The sequence below is a fragment of the Pleurodeles waltl genome, chromosome 3_1, assembly GCF_031143425.1.
Source record: "Pleurodeles waltl isolate 20211129_DDA chromosome 3_1, aPleWal1.hap1.20221129, whole genome shotgun sequence".
NCBI classification, from domain to species: Eukaryota; Metazoa; Chordata; class Amphibia; order Caudata; family Salamandridae; genus Pleurodeles; species Pleurodeles waltl.
Window position 1 is genome coordinate 1,351,450,319 of NC_090440.1, and position 16,500 is coordinate 1,351,466,818.

At 44.4% G+C, this 16,500-nt stretch overlaps 1 protein-coding gene across 9 annotated transcripts in view; it reads right to left on the minus strand.

Annotated features, from left to right (window-relative positions):
* USP2 (ubiquitin specific peptidase 2) overlaps nucleotides 1-16,500 on the minus strand; it is a 185,761-nt gene that overhangs the window by 115,355 nt on the left and 53,906 nt on the right. The gene's annotated exons all lie outside the window — the stretch shown is intronic.

Consider the following 16,500-nt stretch of genomic DNA (forward strand, 5'->3'; position numbering starts at 1 on the left):
TAGGTAGATGACAGGGCAGAGTTCACTTTATGTGAACACGCAGATTAGACTGTCATAGATCTCAAAACGGACCCATTACCATTTATGTCAGGTGTACACTAGGGTTGTGCTGTCACTTCCTGTGATATAATTTCCTGTGGTGCCATCACACGTTCTGTATGCTAATCTATGATAGAGGCTCATTTAATGTACACTGCAGTCTGAAGTAGTTCTGGATAGAACCCTAGAGTGGGTTTGGGGACTTAACAGGGAGAAGAGAGTTTACCTCATATTAATTAATTTATCACCTGGTAATGCATATGTTAAGACTGTGACTAAGAAGGAAAAAATGATATTGTGTGAACATCTGAATTCACTTGAACAGAAAAGAAACATGCATTTCCAAAGCCAATAGGTTTCGCCAATGTCTTTTAGCCATGCTCTACACCAGACTTGAGTGGAGTAAAGCAGAGTGGGGTGGCATGGTGTAGAGTGGTGTGGAGTGATGTAGATGGAAGTAGAGTAGAGTAAAGTGGAGAAGAATGGCAGAGAGTGCTGTGGCGTAGAGTGGAGTGGTGTAGAGTGCAGTAGAGTAGCTTGAAATGTCATACATAGACGTAGAGTGGAGAGGTGTAGCGTGGAGTAGCGTAGCGTGGACTGGCATAAAGTGGAGTGACGTAGAGTGAAGTGGCATTGAGTGATATACAGTTGAATTGAATAGCATAGAGTGGAGCGGCATATAGTAGAGGGAAGTGGCATAGAGTAGAAAAGAGTGGACTGGCGCAAAGAAGAGTGGCGTACAGTGGAGTGGGGTAGACTGTAGTAGCACAGAGTGAAAGGGTGTACAGTGGCATACAGAAGAATTTAGTGGCATAGAATGGAGTGCTGTAGAGAGGACTGGCGTAGATTTGAGTGAGGTGAGTACAGTAGAATGGCAAGGAGTCAAGTGGCATAGAATGCTGTGGCATAAAGTAGAGTGGTGCATAGTAGAGTGCAGTGTCATAGAGTGCAGTGGTGTAGAATAGAGTGGTATAAAATGTAGTTATGCAGAATGTACTGGCGCAGAGTTCAGTGGTGTAGAGAAGAGTGGTGTAGAGAAGAGTGGTGCAGAGTAGAGTGCAGTGGCGTAGATTGCAGGGGCATGGTGTAAAGTGTTGCAGAGGCATAGAGTGGAATGGTGCAGAATAAAGAAGAGTGGTATAGAGTGCCTTGGCATAGAGTACAGTGATGCAGAGTACAATGGCGTAGAGCTGAGTGGTGCAGAGTAGAGTACAGGAGCATAGAGTGCAGTGGCATAGAATACAGTGATGCAGAGTAGAGTGGTGAAAAGGCATAGAGTTGATTGGTGCAGAGTAGGCAAGAGTGGAGTGCCACGGCATGGAGAATAATGGAGTATAATGCAGTGGTGCAGAGTAGACTAGAGTGACAGAGAGTGCAGTGGTGTTGGGTAAAGTGGCGCAGAGTAGAATAGAGTGGCATAGAGTGGAGTGGCGTACAGTAGAGTAGGGTAGTCTGGTGTGATGTGGAGTAGAGAGGAGCAGATTAGAGTAGAGTGGAGTGAAGTAGAGTGACAGAGTGGCACTATGTGGAGTGGCGTAGAGTGGTGTACAGTGGAATAGAGTGGCATAGAACGGAGAGGTGCAGAGTAGACTGGCACAGAGTAGAGTGGAGTGGTGTATAGTGGAATGGGGTGGCATAGAGTGGAGTGTTATAGAATAAAGTGGAGTGGCATAGAGTTGAGTGGACTGGCGTACAGTAGAGTGGCGTACAGTGGACTGGCATAGAATGCAGTTGAGTAGAGTAGAGTGGCATAGAGTATAGTACAAGGGCACGGAGTGGGGTGGAATGAAGTGGCATAGAGTGGAGGGGAGCGGAGTGGAGTTAAGTAGATTGGAGTGGTATGGCGTTGAGTGGCATGGAGTAGAGTAAAGTAGAGTGGGGTAGAGTGCCATAAAATAGGGTGGCATTGTGTGGAGTGGGGTAGAGTGGCATAGAGTGGCACTGTGTGGAGTGGAGTGGCATAGAGTGGAGTGGTGTTTAGTGGTGTACAGTGAATTGGAGTGGCATAGTGTCGAGTGCTATAGAGAAAATTGGTGTAGAGTATAGCGCTGTAGAGTGGCGTACAGTAGAATGGCATAAAGTGCATTGGCATAGAGTTGTGTGCAGTGTAGTTGAGTGGCATAGTGTAATGGGGACTGGCATAGAGTGAAGTGATGTCGAATTCCATAGCACAGAGAAGAGTGGTGCAGAGTAGAGTGGAGTGGTGTAGAGTGCAGTGGCATAGGATACAGTGATGTAGAGTTCAGTGGCCAAAAGGAGAGTGGTACAGAGTAGAGAGGCGTAGAGTGGAGAGGTGTAGAGTGGAGTAGCAGAGAGTGCAGTGGCATAGAGTTGAATAGAGTGCAATGGCATAGAGTACAGTGGCACAGAGTGCAGTGGTGCAGAGAGGACTAGAGTGGTATAGGATGCAGTGTTGTAGAGTGGAGTGGCATAGAGTGGTGCACAGTAGAGTGCAGTGGCAAAGAGTGTAGTGGTGCAGTGTAGTGTGCAATGACATAGAGTGCAGTGGTGCAGAGTAGAGTATAGTTATGTACACTGTAGAGCCTTGGAGTGCAGTGGCATAGTGCGCAGTGGTGCAGAGTACAGTGTAGTGATGCAGAGATTAGTGGTGCAGGGTAGAATCGGGTAGAGTGGAGTGGCCTAGAATGGAGCGCCATAGAATGGAGTGGTTCAGAAAACAGGTATGTGGCATACAGTGCAGTGGCGTGGAGTTGTGTAGAGTGGAGTGCAGTGGTCCAGAGCGCAGTGGCATAGTGTGCAGTGATTAGAGTGCAGTGGTGCCGAGTGGAATGGCAAAGAGTGGAGTGGCGTAGAGTGCAGTGGTGCAAAGTACAGTAAAGTTCCATAGAGTGCCATGGTGAAGAACAGAGAGGTGAAGAGTAGAGAGGCGTAAAGTGAAGTGGTTTAGAGTGTAGTGGTGTGGAATGGAGTGGTGCAGAGTAGAGCCATGTAGGATGCAGTGGCACTGAGTGGAGTAGCGCAGAGTGGAGTGGTGTAGAGTGCAGTGATGTTGTGTGGCGTTCTACAGAGTAGAGTTGAGTGGTGTAGGATGCAGTGGCATAGAGTAGCATGGGGTAGAGTAGAGTGGCATAAAGTGTAGTGGTATGGAGTACAGTAAAGAAGCATAGAGTGCAGTAGCCTAGCGTGACATTGAGTTGAGTGGCTTGGAGTGCGTTGGCGTGGAGTGCAGTTGTGCAAAGTACAGTAGAGTGGCATAGAGTGGCATGGTGAAGAGTGCAGTGTTGCAGAGTGGAGTTGCATAGAGTGCAGTGACAGAGTACAGTAGCATAGAGTGCAGTGGCAAAGAGCAGAGTGGTGCAGAGTAGAGAGGCTTAGGGTGGAGAGGTGTATAGTGGAGTGGCATAGAGTACAGTGGTGGGTAGTGGCATAGACTGGAGTGGCGTAGAGTGTAGTGTTGCAGAGTACAGTGCAGTGGTAGAGAGTGCAGAGTAGGGTAGCGTGTTGCGCAGTGCAATGTCCTAGAGCGCAGTGGAATAGAGTGGAGTGGCGTAGAGCAGAGTGTTGCAAAGTAGATTAGAGCGGTGCAGAGTGCAGTGCCTAAGACTGGAGTGGCCTAGAGGAATGCAGTCAAAGGCTAAAGTCAGATCTTAAGTTCAAGTAGGGTCCTTATTCTCTGATCAGAAGTCACCATCATGGATTTTGTCAATGTTTAACAGAGACAGACACTGCACTGGTGAGTCCTGTATTTTGCAGAAAGTAGAAGAACACAGAAGAAACAATGTTTTACTTGGTAAATTATACTTGCGAGACAAGAAATAATGTTGCTGAGTTCTTTATTTGGAAGGCACCCATAATCCCAGTCACACTTTACAGTACCAGGATATGCGTATACACAACGACGGACCTATTCGCTATCATAGATGAGCTGATATGCTAGTGTTGTTGCGGAGGGGGTGGGAGGGAAAAGAGGCAATATGAAAGGGGGCAGGAGGGAGGGAATTGAAGCTAAATGGACAGGGATATGTGCAAAGGAATGAAAACGCAAGCTCTCATATGGAATACTTGAACCCAGCAAAAAATTAGATCCAAAAAACGGCAGCATTCGAAAGACTCCAAGTGCATGAGTCTTTCGAATGCTGCCGTTTTTTGGATCTAATTTGCTAATCCATGCTCTTGGGAAGGGGGCAAACGTAAGAAGGGGAACTGACGCAGGTAAGCCAAGACAAAAAGGAATAGGGGAAATTAGAGCAACGCTGACGTTAACAAATAAGAAGCTGTGGGCGGGCGGTAAGCCAACTATATGTGAACAAAATATTTTGCAGAGACAGTGCATCCGCTGTCTAGGCAAAACTTAAAAGAGGTACCTTTTTAATATTTAAAAACAAGGCAAATAATGTTGTAAGACAACATATTTTTTTTAATCTGCTACAAAAAGTATTTTTTTTTAAACAATTGCTGTCCCCCTGAGTAGGTGTTGTGGAACCTCCAGTTAGGACACCCTGATTAAGAATATTTGAGAGGCAGAAGAAAAAGAGAACACAAAAGGGAAAGAAAATAACTCCTTCTTGACTCCAATGTCACTTTTGTGATAACTTATAGGAGATCTTGGGAAATCTGTAACTGTATTTCCACATAGGCTCAGAAAGGGTTGGGAGAGACTCAGTCAGGGGTTGTTAGCAAAGGCTGACATATCTATGGGCTACAAGAACCTCCACAACCCCTTCGATCTTTAAATTTACAGACTTCTTTACAGGTCCTCTCCCAAAGCGGATGGGTCTGCTATGGATGGTTCCGTATTAGGAGGCTGTGTTCTCCATGGATGACAATGGTCAAAAAAATTTTTTTTTTCTGTGGCCACAACATTTTCCTTATAATAATGGATTTGCTGCACTTGCCAGATAATCTATCATCTGCTGCATAATTTACAGATTTTAGGGAAAAAAAAAAGTTTGTAAATCAAATGAATCAACCGTTACTAAAACCACTGCCACACATGTTGCTGCGTGGTTAAAGGTCCTCTACAAAGATTAATTTGTCATTTTTCAGTTGTTGAATGAGGTGAAACCTTTATTCAGATAGTGTTAACTTGTATAACAAGCATTGGCAAGGCCAATACGCCTCATGTTTTCTATTGTCTTTGCTAATATTAGTGAACAGAATCAGCAAAGATAAATATTTTGGCAAAAAGGAAACAGAAAAAAGGATGATGACTTGTACATGTATATGTGTTATGATGCATACATGCACATGGCTCATGACAGAACAGCAACCCAGCACGATGACATATATGTGCACAAGAGTCACCATGCATGTGTGTGCATACAGCATGACTTGCCCGACATTTTGTTAATTTTTTTATTTACCATTCCAAGATGGTGGATGCCAATGTTGGAAACGTAAGTAAAAAAAAATATATATATACGTGCATTTGAAAAATGCCATGGCCCAGCAGAACATGGCAGCTGCAGGGCCTTTTCAGAAAATGTAAGGTGTTTTTTTTAAAGAATGCAACAGGGCAGGGGTACAATGGAGGAGTTGTTCGGGGCATATACATTATAGTATAGTGGATGCAGTGGATTGAAGGGGAAACGGTGTTCATTGAGGTGTCAATAAAACACTGAATTGAAAAAGCAAAAAAAAAGCAATAGAGGGGTGGGGGAAGCCATGGATATGCTGGGGATTAGGGAAGGAGAGAATAACACAGAGCGGCGAGGGAGCAGGTATTTGAAGGGGCAGGAGCAGTACTTGAGGGAAGGAGCAAGAAAACACATACACTCTTATGGGGTGCTGAAACAAAAAGAAAAACGTTGTTTCCTGACTGTGAGCAGTGGAATATTACAAGGCATTCAATCCAAAGGATGGCAAGGAAGCTATACTCCAGTAGAGGGACATTCATAAGAACAGCAAAGAAACCCATAGACTAAGATGTAAGCAAATGAGAGTGAGAAGAAAGCCAAACAATGGCAAGCAATAGGCTGACCTGAAGCTCAGCGAAACTATTGTAAGGAAATAGTACTTTTGACAATAGACATCTAAAAGCTGACACTAATAACTGACAAAATGGCGCAGTAATGCTGTTGCAAAATAAAGCACATTAGGCTACTTTTTCAATCTGCACACTGTAATGAACCCTTGGGCTTCCCCTGAGGCACGATTCCAGTGGCCCTGACTACTTGGCATTAGCTGGGTGACTCTGAGCTATGTGGTTTTGGCTGAGTGGTGCTGACATGGGTGCCACTGGACTATGAATGGCTCCGAACTGCCTGACTCTGTGATGGATGCTGTGCTCCAAGTGGGTTATGAGCAGCTGCGCTTTGTGGGCCTCTGCATAGGCGAGTTCTACACTGGGTTGCTGTGTAGTTTTGTGCTGGGTGTCTCAGTGTTTGCTGGCTCTTTGTGGGTGGGCCTATGCTAGGTGGCTCTGACTGTGTGGTTTGGTGCTGTGTGGCTCTGTGCGTTGGGTGGTTCTTCTTTGAACATTCTATATTTGGTGGTTGCTTGATGTGTGGCTGTGAGGTTGTTGGCAGTGTATTAGGTTGCCCTGCACTGGGTGGTTCTGTGCTGCATTTATGGAGTATCTCAGGTACTCCTATGCACTGGTTCTATTGGGTATCACCGAGTCCCGCTGGTTCTGCCGCGTATTGTGTTACTGGAGACCCAGCTCGTTCTGCAGTGTGCTTGCTACTCGAGCCTCACTGGTTTTGCTGTGTGCTGTGTTACTGAAGTCACATTAGTTCTGCTATGATGTAAGTCAAGTAGAAGTGATGAGGATGAGTACATAATATGCATATCTGTAACAGAGTAACAGCCAAGTGAAAAAATACAGACTAACAGTATTTCTAGCGACATTGCACAAAAGTCAAGTTCAGTAACTCTTTTGTGGGTGAAGTTCAGGCTGGAGCTAGCAGGCAGAGGAGTGTTCACAAGCAGCCTTTTTGTGAATTACTTGAGAACGAGGAAAGGTTTTGGCAGGGACAGGCCGGACAGCATCAAATCACTCGGACCGTTGCCAGTGAAATATATCACAAGAATACTGTTTTCTTTTACGGGGTGTCAACCATGAGTTGATCTTTGGGACTTCATGGCCAAGCGGATAGCTTGATTTCCAAGCCAGGTATATTGTGGTGTTTAATTTAAGGGCTCTGTATATGAAGGAGGCAGTTTTGAAATAACAGCGTTCTTCAACGGGCAGCAAACTAGCGGCAGCAAAGCCAAGGGAGACATGCCTAATGTCTTGGTTCTGGCCAAGAGGCAGACGGATTTATGGAGTACTGCTCCAAGAGCGGCACATTGCTTTACTTCTGGCAGGGCAGTAAAGAGCAGAATGATTACCAGAGTATAGGCAACTGTTTTGAGATCATGCTCTGGGAATACATGTTTAAAGGTTTGGATTTTAAGTTGACACTCTGCTGATTAGTCACAGCCGAAATAAGGACTTTAAAATGGTTTTCATTTGCTGTAAAAAGGAATCGCAGAGATTTAACTGAAACGGCTAGTTATGGAGTGATGCTCGTTAATAACATGGCATCAATTAGACCCATTTTATTGTAATTTGTTGTGGATTGGAGGAGGAATTTTGTCTTCAGATGGTGAATTTAAGAGGCATCTGTTTCTTTAAATGGGTATTTTCTCTGGGCAAGTTTTTAAAGTAAAGATGGCTTCAGGCCAATCAGCCTTCCAATATAATTGTATGCAGTCTGTATCTTGCTGATATAAGATACTAAGGCCATGAAGAAGTACTCGCAGACGTTCCACTTAATGCTTGGAGGGAATGGTTGGCAGAGTGGAGCCCTGTGGAGCGCTGAATAGCACAGTAAGGCTTCTGAGAAGATTTTCAATTTTTTTCCTTTAGGGTACATTTAAACAGGTCAGATAGTTTCTGGTCAAGCCACTTTCAAATCTGGTATCTTGTGTCACTTATTTTTTGAACGAGGTTGTCACGCCTTTCGCAATTAACAAAATTTCGTAATATTTTCATGAAAGGTTACAAAACGTTTGCGATTTTGTACCCCAATCGCGTTGAGTTTTTTGGCCCATGGTGCAGAGTTAATTGCTAGTATTTTACTGTAAATAGTTTCAAATAGTGGACAATTATATTTTTGCAGCTTTTTCCTTTACATTTTAGACACGTATGAATATGTCTGTATCTATGTATTTATGAATGTGTGCGGTCTTTGTATAGTGAAAACCTAGGCAAAATGCAGCAGAGGGCTGTACACGGTCAAAGGCAAAGATACATTGAACGAGTGGTAACAGGAGAGATGTAGCTTGGTTATGGGAGAGAGAGAGAAAGCGAATGAGAGAGAGGTAGAATGCGAGACAGAGTCAGAGACAGGGAGAGGGAGAGAGTGGTGTGTATTTAATTTCCTTTCTATTTTTCTAGGCAGCCATCTATCATCGCTAAGATCTGAGGAGATCCACTTTGAGGATTTCCTTTGGTTTGTGGGTTTTGTAAGGAAAGCGGTTTCATCATCTTTTTTTTAATGTTTCTGAATGTAGTAACTCTGAAACTTTAGATGAGTTTCAGCAGCTGTGGGAAAATAATTCAATGGGGTGGACATCTTGGATGAGTCCCTGTTGATGTGTGTAAGTCTCTCTCGCATGTGTAGTCTCTCTCAGATTAGGGTTTAAAGTTCAATGAGCGGCATGCAACGTGGAATGGGAAGGGACTGTGCAACTGAGTTTGATCTAGATTTGAAATTATGAGGAATAAGGTGGATCTATTTTGCTAGTAGGTTTATTGGAATGTTGAATCAAAATATTTGTTGCAAGAAAATAGAGAAGATAAGAGATAGCAGGATCTGAGAACCTGTTACATCTGAACTTGAAGTCTACTACAAAGACATGTCAGATGAAAGCAGAATATCGGAAGGCTAGAGTTCTATAATTCCATCCAAAAAGATAAAGTTGTTCCCCGGCAGCTGACATAGAGAGATTAATCTGCGCTTTGCCAAAGTTGAAGTGTACTCTTCAAATTTAATTTGTCAGAAGGATGGGAGCTGAAAACTGAAAGCTTAAGCTATGCCTTAGATACCAACTTTTGCCTACACAATTAATTAAAAACTCCATTCTGGGCTCATAATTAACACAAATTACAAACACTTCACTCTATCAACAACCGTGTCTGATGTGTAAAGAATACCAAAGCTACTCCTTTACTGAAAAACCATCAGCAAACCCAAACTAAAATCATGAAACAAGAGTTAACATGTCAGATTCAAGACTTTGTAGAATCCAACATTTCACATTTCAATTGGGCTAGACAACATCTAGCCCGCCTGTCATGTTAAAAAGACTAAGCCTCAATAGCCAACATTAGAAAAGGCATATTCACCTTCGTTGATGTCGGGGAAATCTGAAACAAGGACCTAGTGTGGTCTATTTGTGACATATGATACAGCTGACTACAAAATAGTATGGGATCGTTTGAAAATATGGACTGATATCGCTGTGATAGCTCTTCAGTGCTGCGAGTTGTTTATTTCAAACTGTGTTCAACCAATTACATCTGCCTCTTCATCAGCATAACATTAAGCACACATAGGCCCAAGGGTTCTCCACTCTCTCCAGTTATATTCAGTAGTGGTGTGAGACGTCTGTCTGGTTGAAATGATCTCTCAGTGTCACTTCTACTTTCAGAAAATATCCAACTATACATTTGTTTGAGCAATCAAAAAAGTACAAAAACATAATGGTTTGTCTAAAATGCAGTGACCTGTTGATGAAGGAGAGCTCTCTCTCTCTCTCTGCCTGAACATTTAGCAGGACAAAATCCTCACAGCTGAGGAATACTCGAAGAAGGACACACTGTTTCCTGGAGCAGCAGTGAGAGCCAGTCATCACTGACCGCTGCAGTTAGGAATCTAGGTGGAACTTTGGAGTTTCAGAACATTATAAAAGAACTCGACCTTCAGCCTTGTTCCTCTATGTGGTTATGGAACTCCTCTGTGACTTGCAGTATCCTTATAATGTGCGACAGGGGGTACTTTATCCCATCTGTAATCCTAGCTACTTGATGGAAAGTGATACTTCTTTATCTGTTTATCAAGAGCCTCCTTGCATGGCATTCACAGGTTGTCTCTCTTAATTTATGTCAATGGAGAGTAATCAATGCTTATGTTTTTGATGCATGTTGATAGCTTTTATGAGAATATGTCGGTTTTTATTTTTATTATTCCTCTTTTTATACCTTTTGGAGATATTAGAATATTTCGCTCGTTTTAGATTATCTTTGGCTTTTTTTCAAAGGGTGTTGTGCTCATTTTGGGGTTCAGACCTGACTACACTGATGCTAGCATATGTCACAACGATATTTAGTCGTTGTTTGGGACACACCTCTTTGAGAGAAAACTGAGGTGTTTTCTTTCTCAGAGGACAGTTCACATGGAAATAGCGGTAAAGCATCATAGTGGTACGGCATTAATAAGAAAGGATCGCAGTACTCTATGGCTGAATGAGGTAATACTTAGAAACCAGGAAAAATGGTCCGGTGTTAGTTCCGTGGAAAAACAGCCATTCATTACCTGGAGAGGACAGGTGAAACATTTAAAGAGCACTGAAAATTTGGCTTGTCATTTGTTAATTCTTCTGTAATTCACTCCTTTTCATTCATTAGTGATTTGTAAAAACAAAAACAAAAAACTTAACAAAACTAAACCTGAGAACTCAATACTTACCCAATATAATTGGTGAAGTTCAATGCTAACATTCTTTAAAAAATGAATTAGCTACTGACACACCCACATGTAGGCATGAGCGTAACATTGCGTGATGCGCTGTAATGGAACAAGACGTGGACAACAAACCAGATTTGCTTGTCGGATTATAATGTAAGGCAGCAGCACACTCTTCATTGTTACTAAACTGGTCCACTGCAGGTCCCCTGTCCGAGGCTTCCCCACATAGTATAAAAATCTGCCCATATTGAGCGAGTACGCTGCCCTAACATCTTCCCAAAACTTGGTAACTCAAGCTAGAGAGGGCTAGCCACCATTATCGTGACAGGCGACCCATCCTATCTGAGGTTTGCCAATCTAGGGTTGAGGTGCCATACATTGACATACATGAATAGCTTAACCGACAACCCAGGCATGAAATATCTGTGTACAGCAAATTACTGAGCAGAGTGGGTGAAGGACTCTGTCAGATGCAAGGCCATTAGACGGTTGTTACAAGAGGCAATATAATCACTATTACAGACCAGGGCCCTATCCATCTCCGTAGAGCAAAGACACAAAGAGTTAGGAAAGCAGAACCATCTAATTACGTCTTTTAATGTAAGTGCTTTATTATGAACTTGTCAATACCTTTTATAATGTAACATACACTGAAGCTTGAACCTTGAAGCGCGCATTAACTTTAACAAGCCTATTTTAGGTCAGTAGGGAAAGGGTCCAGAAACAGGAATGGGGGTATGGGTGAATTCATGATTTAGAGCAGGTGGACTTCAGAAGTAGGGCGGTAACAGGGACGATAAGCAGGAGCGCTAGAACCTGAAACACAGATGCTTGAAGGATGAATGTGTGAGAGAAAGAAACCCTCTAGTTTATCAGCCTTGACCGTTTGCTAGCACTCATGGCACACGACCAAAGATTAGCCAAAAGTAAGCGGATCTTTGGCTATGAGTGCATGACACGTTTCATCTCCTCTCTATGAGATTAGTTAGAAAATGAACTGAGGGAACCCCCTACCCTGTATTCCATTTCCTTTCCCACCTCCTCCACAGAATGAGCAGCGCACACAAGGCAAGCAGGCCTCCTTTTCTTGTTACTCAAGTGTGCGTGAACGACAGACACGTGATGAGGGCTTAAAGATCTAAACATAGTGAGTTCCACGAAAGAGACCCTGCCAACAATATGTATCAACACTATGTATCACTGGTACAGTAGGGGCACATGGAAGTATTTAAAAGAGCATGTGGGTCTCATTAATGAGGATGTGAAGAAGTCCTTTCCTGAACATGGTACCTTCGTTCGAGCTAGAGACATTAGGAAAGTTGCAAAAGAAACTGAAATATCTCAAAAACAACATAGACGCTAAGCGCTGGCTATTACTCTTGCAATGATACACAAGGAACATAAACGTAAGCATGAATCCCAAGTCAATGGAATGATAAATACCCAGGAGAAACTAGGGTATCAAATCAGTCTCCTTAGGGGCAGAGATAGCCCTGCCCCGACTGTTCATTCTCCTTATTTATTACTGCAAATCACTGAACCACAAGAAAAGGAGAAAGAGATAGAGGACCACAGGGAGGAGGAGTTGCTGGATATGTTCCCTATCCGGCCGTGGAGATCGGGTGCAGCCGCAAATGTAAATAGAAATGGAACATCATCTGCTGGGCTGCTTGCAACTGGAGCACAAGGAGGTAATGCGCAAACAAGTGCTGCAATATGACAGACTGACAGCAAAGAACCCAGTAGAGGGGTGTGGGTGACTAGAGAAGATGCTGATTCCACTACTGTGAAATGAACAACAACACAAGTGCAATATGTTCTTGGAGCATGCAGACACCATTGAGAGCACAGCCCTACGAATACTAGAGAAACGTTAAGACGAACTGCAGACCATCTGACTAAGTAGGAGACCCTCTCCCCATTCTAGTGATGCCAATGATAAGAGTCCCACTTCTTCAGCCCTTTTTCCCTTGAGGGACTAGCTCGCAGCCAGAAGTAGAGTTATAGCCCATGTTCTTTTGATCCCATCTGATGTAAAGTATATTAAGAAACAATTTTCCCACAGGGAAAATCCAACCCTGTACAAAGAAGGGCTCCAGAAAGTAATTGAAGTATACAGACCTTATTTTGTGTGTATGTGAATCTGCTATGGCGACTGATGGTGCCAAGTGAAGTGAGCAAGCGATTAGTGGGAGTGTCGCCATTGCCAAAGACTGACCCACACAATGATGGAAAGTTGAATGCCTCAAATGGTGTGTTGTTGAAGGTGGTTATGGATGTGTGTCTAGTCAAAACTGATTGGACCAAGATTTCTAACTTTGAGCAGAAGTGTGAAGTACATGCACATTACTTAGACTTAAAAATGTGTTTGAAAGATACTTGGGCATAGTGCGTGCAACAGCTATGGCTCAAGAGACTGTAGGTGGAGCTTTTGTTCAGGGATTATTAATGAGTGTGAGAAACCAGTTGATGACCATATGCACTGGATGGTAGAAAATAAATTAGCTGAACTACTAACTGATGCGTGGCTTTGCAGGCAAGATTGAAAGAGAATGCTGAATCAAAGCTAATGCTGATGAAGTTGCAGAATATGCAAGGAACAGCGAAGGGAGAGGGAAGAGGAGCACTTAAAAGAGGGAGCCAAGGAGGGACAGGGCTTTGGAACTGCAGTTTGAGGGAATGGGAGGAGCAGAGGGTAAGACCCAGGCACAGGAAGTTTGTGCTTTGCCAATGGTCATCTAGAACACTGGAAGTGAGATTATCCTAACAGGATGTCTAATGCACCAGGGCCCCATGCTCAGCCTAAATTTCATGAGATTGCTCAAAATTCGTAATCTGAATTTTAGGTCAGCCGGAGAGGTTCAGACTATGGCGGTCATTCTGACCCTGGCGGTTGAAAACCGCCAGGGCAGAGTGCCGCGGAAGCACCGCCAACAGGCTGGCGGTGCTTCATGGGCAATTCTGACCGCCGCGGTCAGAAAAGGGAAACCGGCGGTTTCCCGCCGGTTTACCCCTGCCCCAAAGAATCCTCCATGGCGGCGCTGCTCGCAGCACCGCCATGGGGATTCCGACCCCCTTCCCGCCATCCTGGTCCTGGCGGTAAAAACCGCCAGGAACAGGATGGCAGGAACGGGTGTCGTGGGGCCCCCTAACAGGGCCCCATAATGATTTTCAGTGTCTGCCTAGCAGACACTGAAAATCGCGACGGGTGCCACTGCACCCGTCGCACACCAGCAACTCCGCCGGCTCCATTCAGAGCCGGGTTCATCGTTGCTGGGGCTTTCCCGCTGGGCGGGCGGGCGGCCTTTTGGCGGTCGCCCGCCCGCCCAGCGGGAAAGTCAGAATGACCGCCGCGAATGACCCCCTATGTCATGAATACTCAAAACACAGTAGGTCATAAAGGCCCATATATAAACCGCCATATTAATGGTAACCATTCCATTTCCCTCCTTGACATTGGTGCAAGTCATTCTAAAAATCTCTGTATTACCTTCACTACCCCTCTCTGGCATGTCTACAGGCACAGTCCCTATTTCTAACCAACATGTTTGTCACCACGGGCCTGATATACAACAGCATTTGCTGTTGCAAACGGAGAAAATCGCTGTTTGCAAACGCAAAATGGGCAGGTACAATGTACCATCCCTAGTTTGCGAGTGGGTCGCAATTACCGACTCACAAAATAGGGGTTTGTGACTGGCAATTAGGAAGAGGCATCCCGAGGGCATACCGAGGGCGTCCCTTCCTGATTGCGAGTTGCAGGGGGATGCATGATTGTTTTGTGACTGTAATTGAGATCGCAAAACATTCGCAATTACCACCAGTTTCAAATTGGTGGTAACCCATTTGCAAACAGGAAGGGGTTTCCATGGAACCCATTCCCCTTTGTGAATGGATGCAAAAATATTTTTTCAGAGCAGGCAGTGTTCCCACGGACCAATGTCTGCTGTGAAAAAATGAAAAAAAAAATCATTTTTTGGGTTTGAAATGCATCCCATTTTACTCTTAGGAAAACGGGCTGCATTTAAAAAAAACTGATTTATATAAAAGCAGTCACAGACATGGTGCTCTGCTGTCCCGACCAGGCCACCATCCCTGTGACTGCAGCCATTCCCAATGGGGTTGCAAATTGCGACCTACCTCATGAATATTAATGAGGTAAGTCATTGTGACCCCATTGGGAATCGCAAACTGTGTGAGGTACACTGTTGTACGTATGGTTTATGTAAATATAAATGTAAATTTTGCACAGCGCACTACTCACCCGTTAGGGTCTCAAGGCGCTGTACTCATACCACTATGGAACCCCTCCTGGCTTTTCCCTGTGAGGTTCCCACTCCTGGACACCCCCAGGGTGAAGTCAGGCATCCAAGCGCTGTTGGGGCCGTTGTGGAGATTAAGCAAGCTATTGCCCAGAGTGGGACCCATTAATTAGATTTGAGCCCAAGACCTGCTGAAGCGGGACTTGAACCCTGGTCTTGAGCCAGATCTCTGCTTCAGGGTATGCCACTCTAACCATTGTGCCACACTTCTCCACTAATTTTGTGACTCGCAAATGAGTCCCAAATAGCCAGTTGCAAGATTCTGGGTCTTAAATCTGGCCCCACATTTCTGATCCAGTCTCTAACTCCCTGGGATGGCAAACATTGCATTTTTACTTAGCCCGACCTCTCCCACAAATTTATTGGGTAGGTAGCTTAAATTCACTATGTTTTGTACTCCGGATTGAGTGCATTTGAATATACCACAACAACATGAAAAAAAGTTATTTCCCTCCTCTGTGAGAACACTAATTGTCAGTTCAGTGAGAATAACTTTTTTTATTTCTCCAGATTTAACCGATTTGCTTTCCCAGGAGCCCTCTACATTATTGTCCACTGAGGCCAATGAAGTTTGGTTCATATTGTCAATGGAACCCATGAAAATCAAGAACGATTGACAAAAAAAGCTACCCAGGACGCCACAGTACTCACTGAGACCTGAAGCAGAGGCATTGATCCATCCTGTAATTGCTAATTTGATTAAACAGGGGGCTCTAGTACCAATTGTAAGCAGATGTTACACCATGGATTTTGCTGATATGATTTATTTGTAAATGCTGACACTGCTGTTGATGTAGGAAAAAATGATTTATTTAATGTACCCTTGCTGAAAGATTTGTCTCTGTAGCAGGAACATGCTTCAGAAGGTGAAAAACACCACTGGTTTAAGCGAACATTTGAAAGAGCCCACAAGGGAGTATGGAGAGACAGCACTGGACATGTGGTTGCACCACAGTTTCTACTCACCACCCTTGCACAGTTGTATCATGGAGCAGGGCTGACAGTTAATGTACTGCAGCAACTCACTTGTTTTCTACTATGGCCCAAAATTATTTTTACTCCCTTGCCACCTGTCACTCTCATAATGCTTGAAAGGGGATTAAGACCAGCCCACTCCTGGTCAAAATATTTTGGGGCCCCTGCTGTTCCAGCCGGCTCCCGTCTCCTGCGAAAGCCGGCACTGCTCCCGCAATCAGGCAGCTGCTTTAAATAGCAGCTTCCTGCTTGTGGGAGCAATGTTTTCATCTGTTTCTCTGCACGCAAACATGCTGTTTGACAGCTCCTGCTTGCTGAAAGCAGAGTTATGTTTGCTTTTGCTTGGTGGGAGCTTGCTTGGTGGGAGCTTGCTCCCCCCAAGCAAAAGCAAACAACTACCTCCTGAGGGAGGGCACCCTGGGAGGTAGCAGGAGTCCGCTCTGGGGGTGGCAGTCCCCAGGGCCATCTATGGCTCCACGAGGGGGATCACATGCCCATCCATACATCTTTTGAATTTAGCCCCGGGG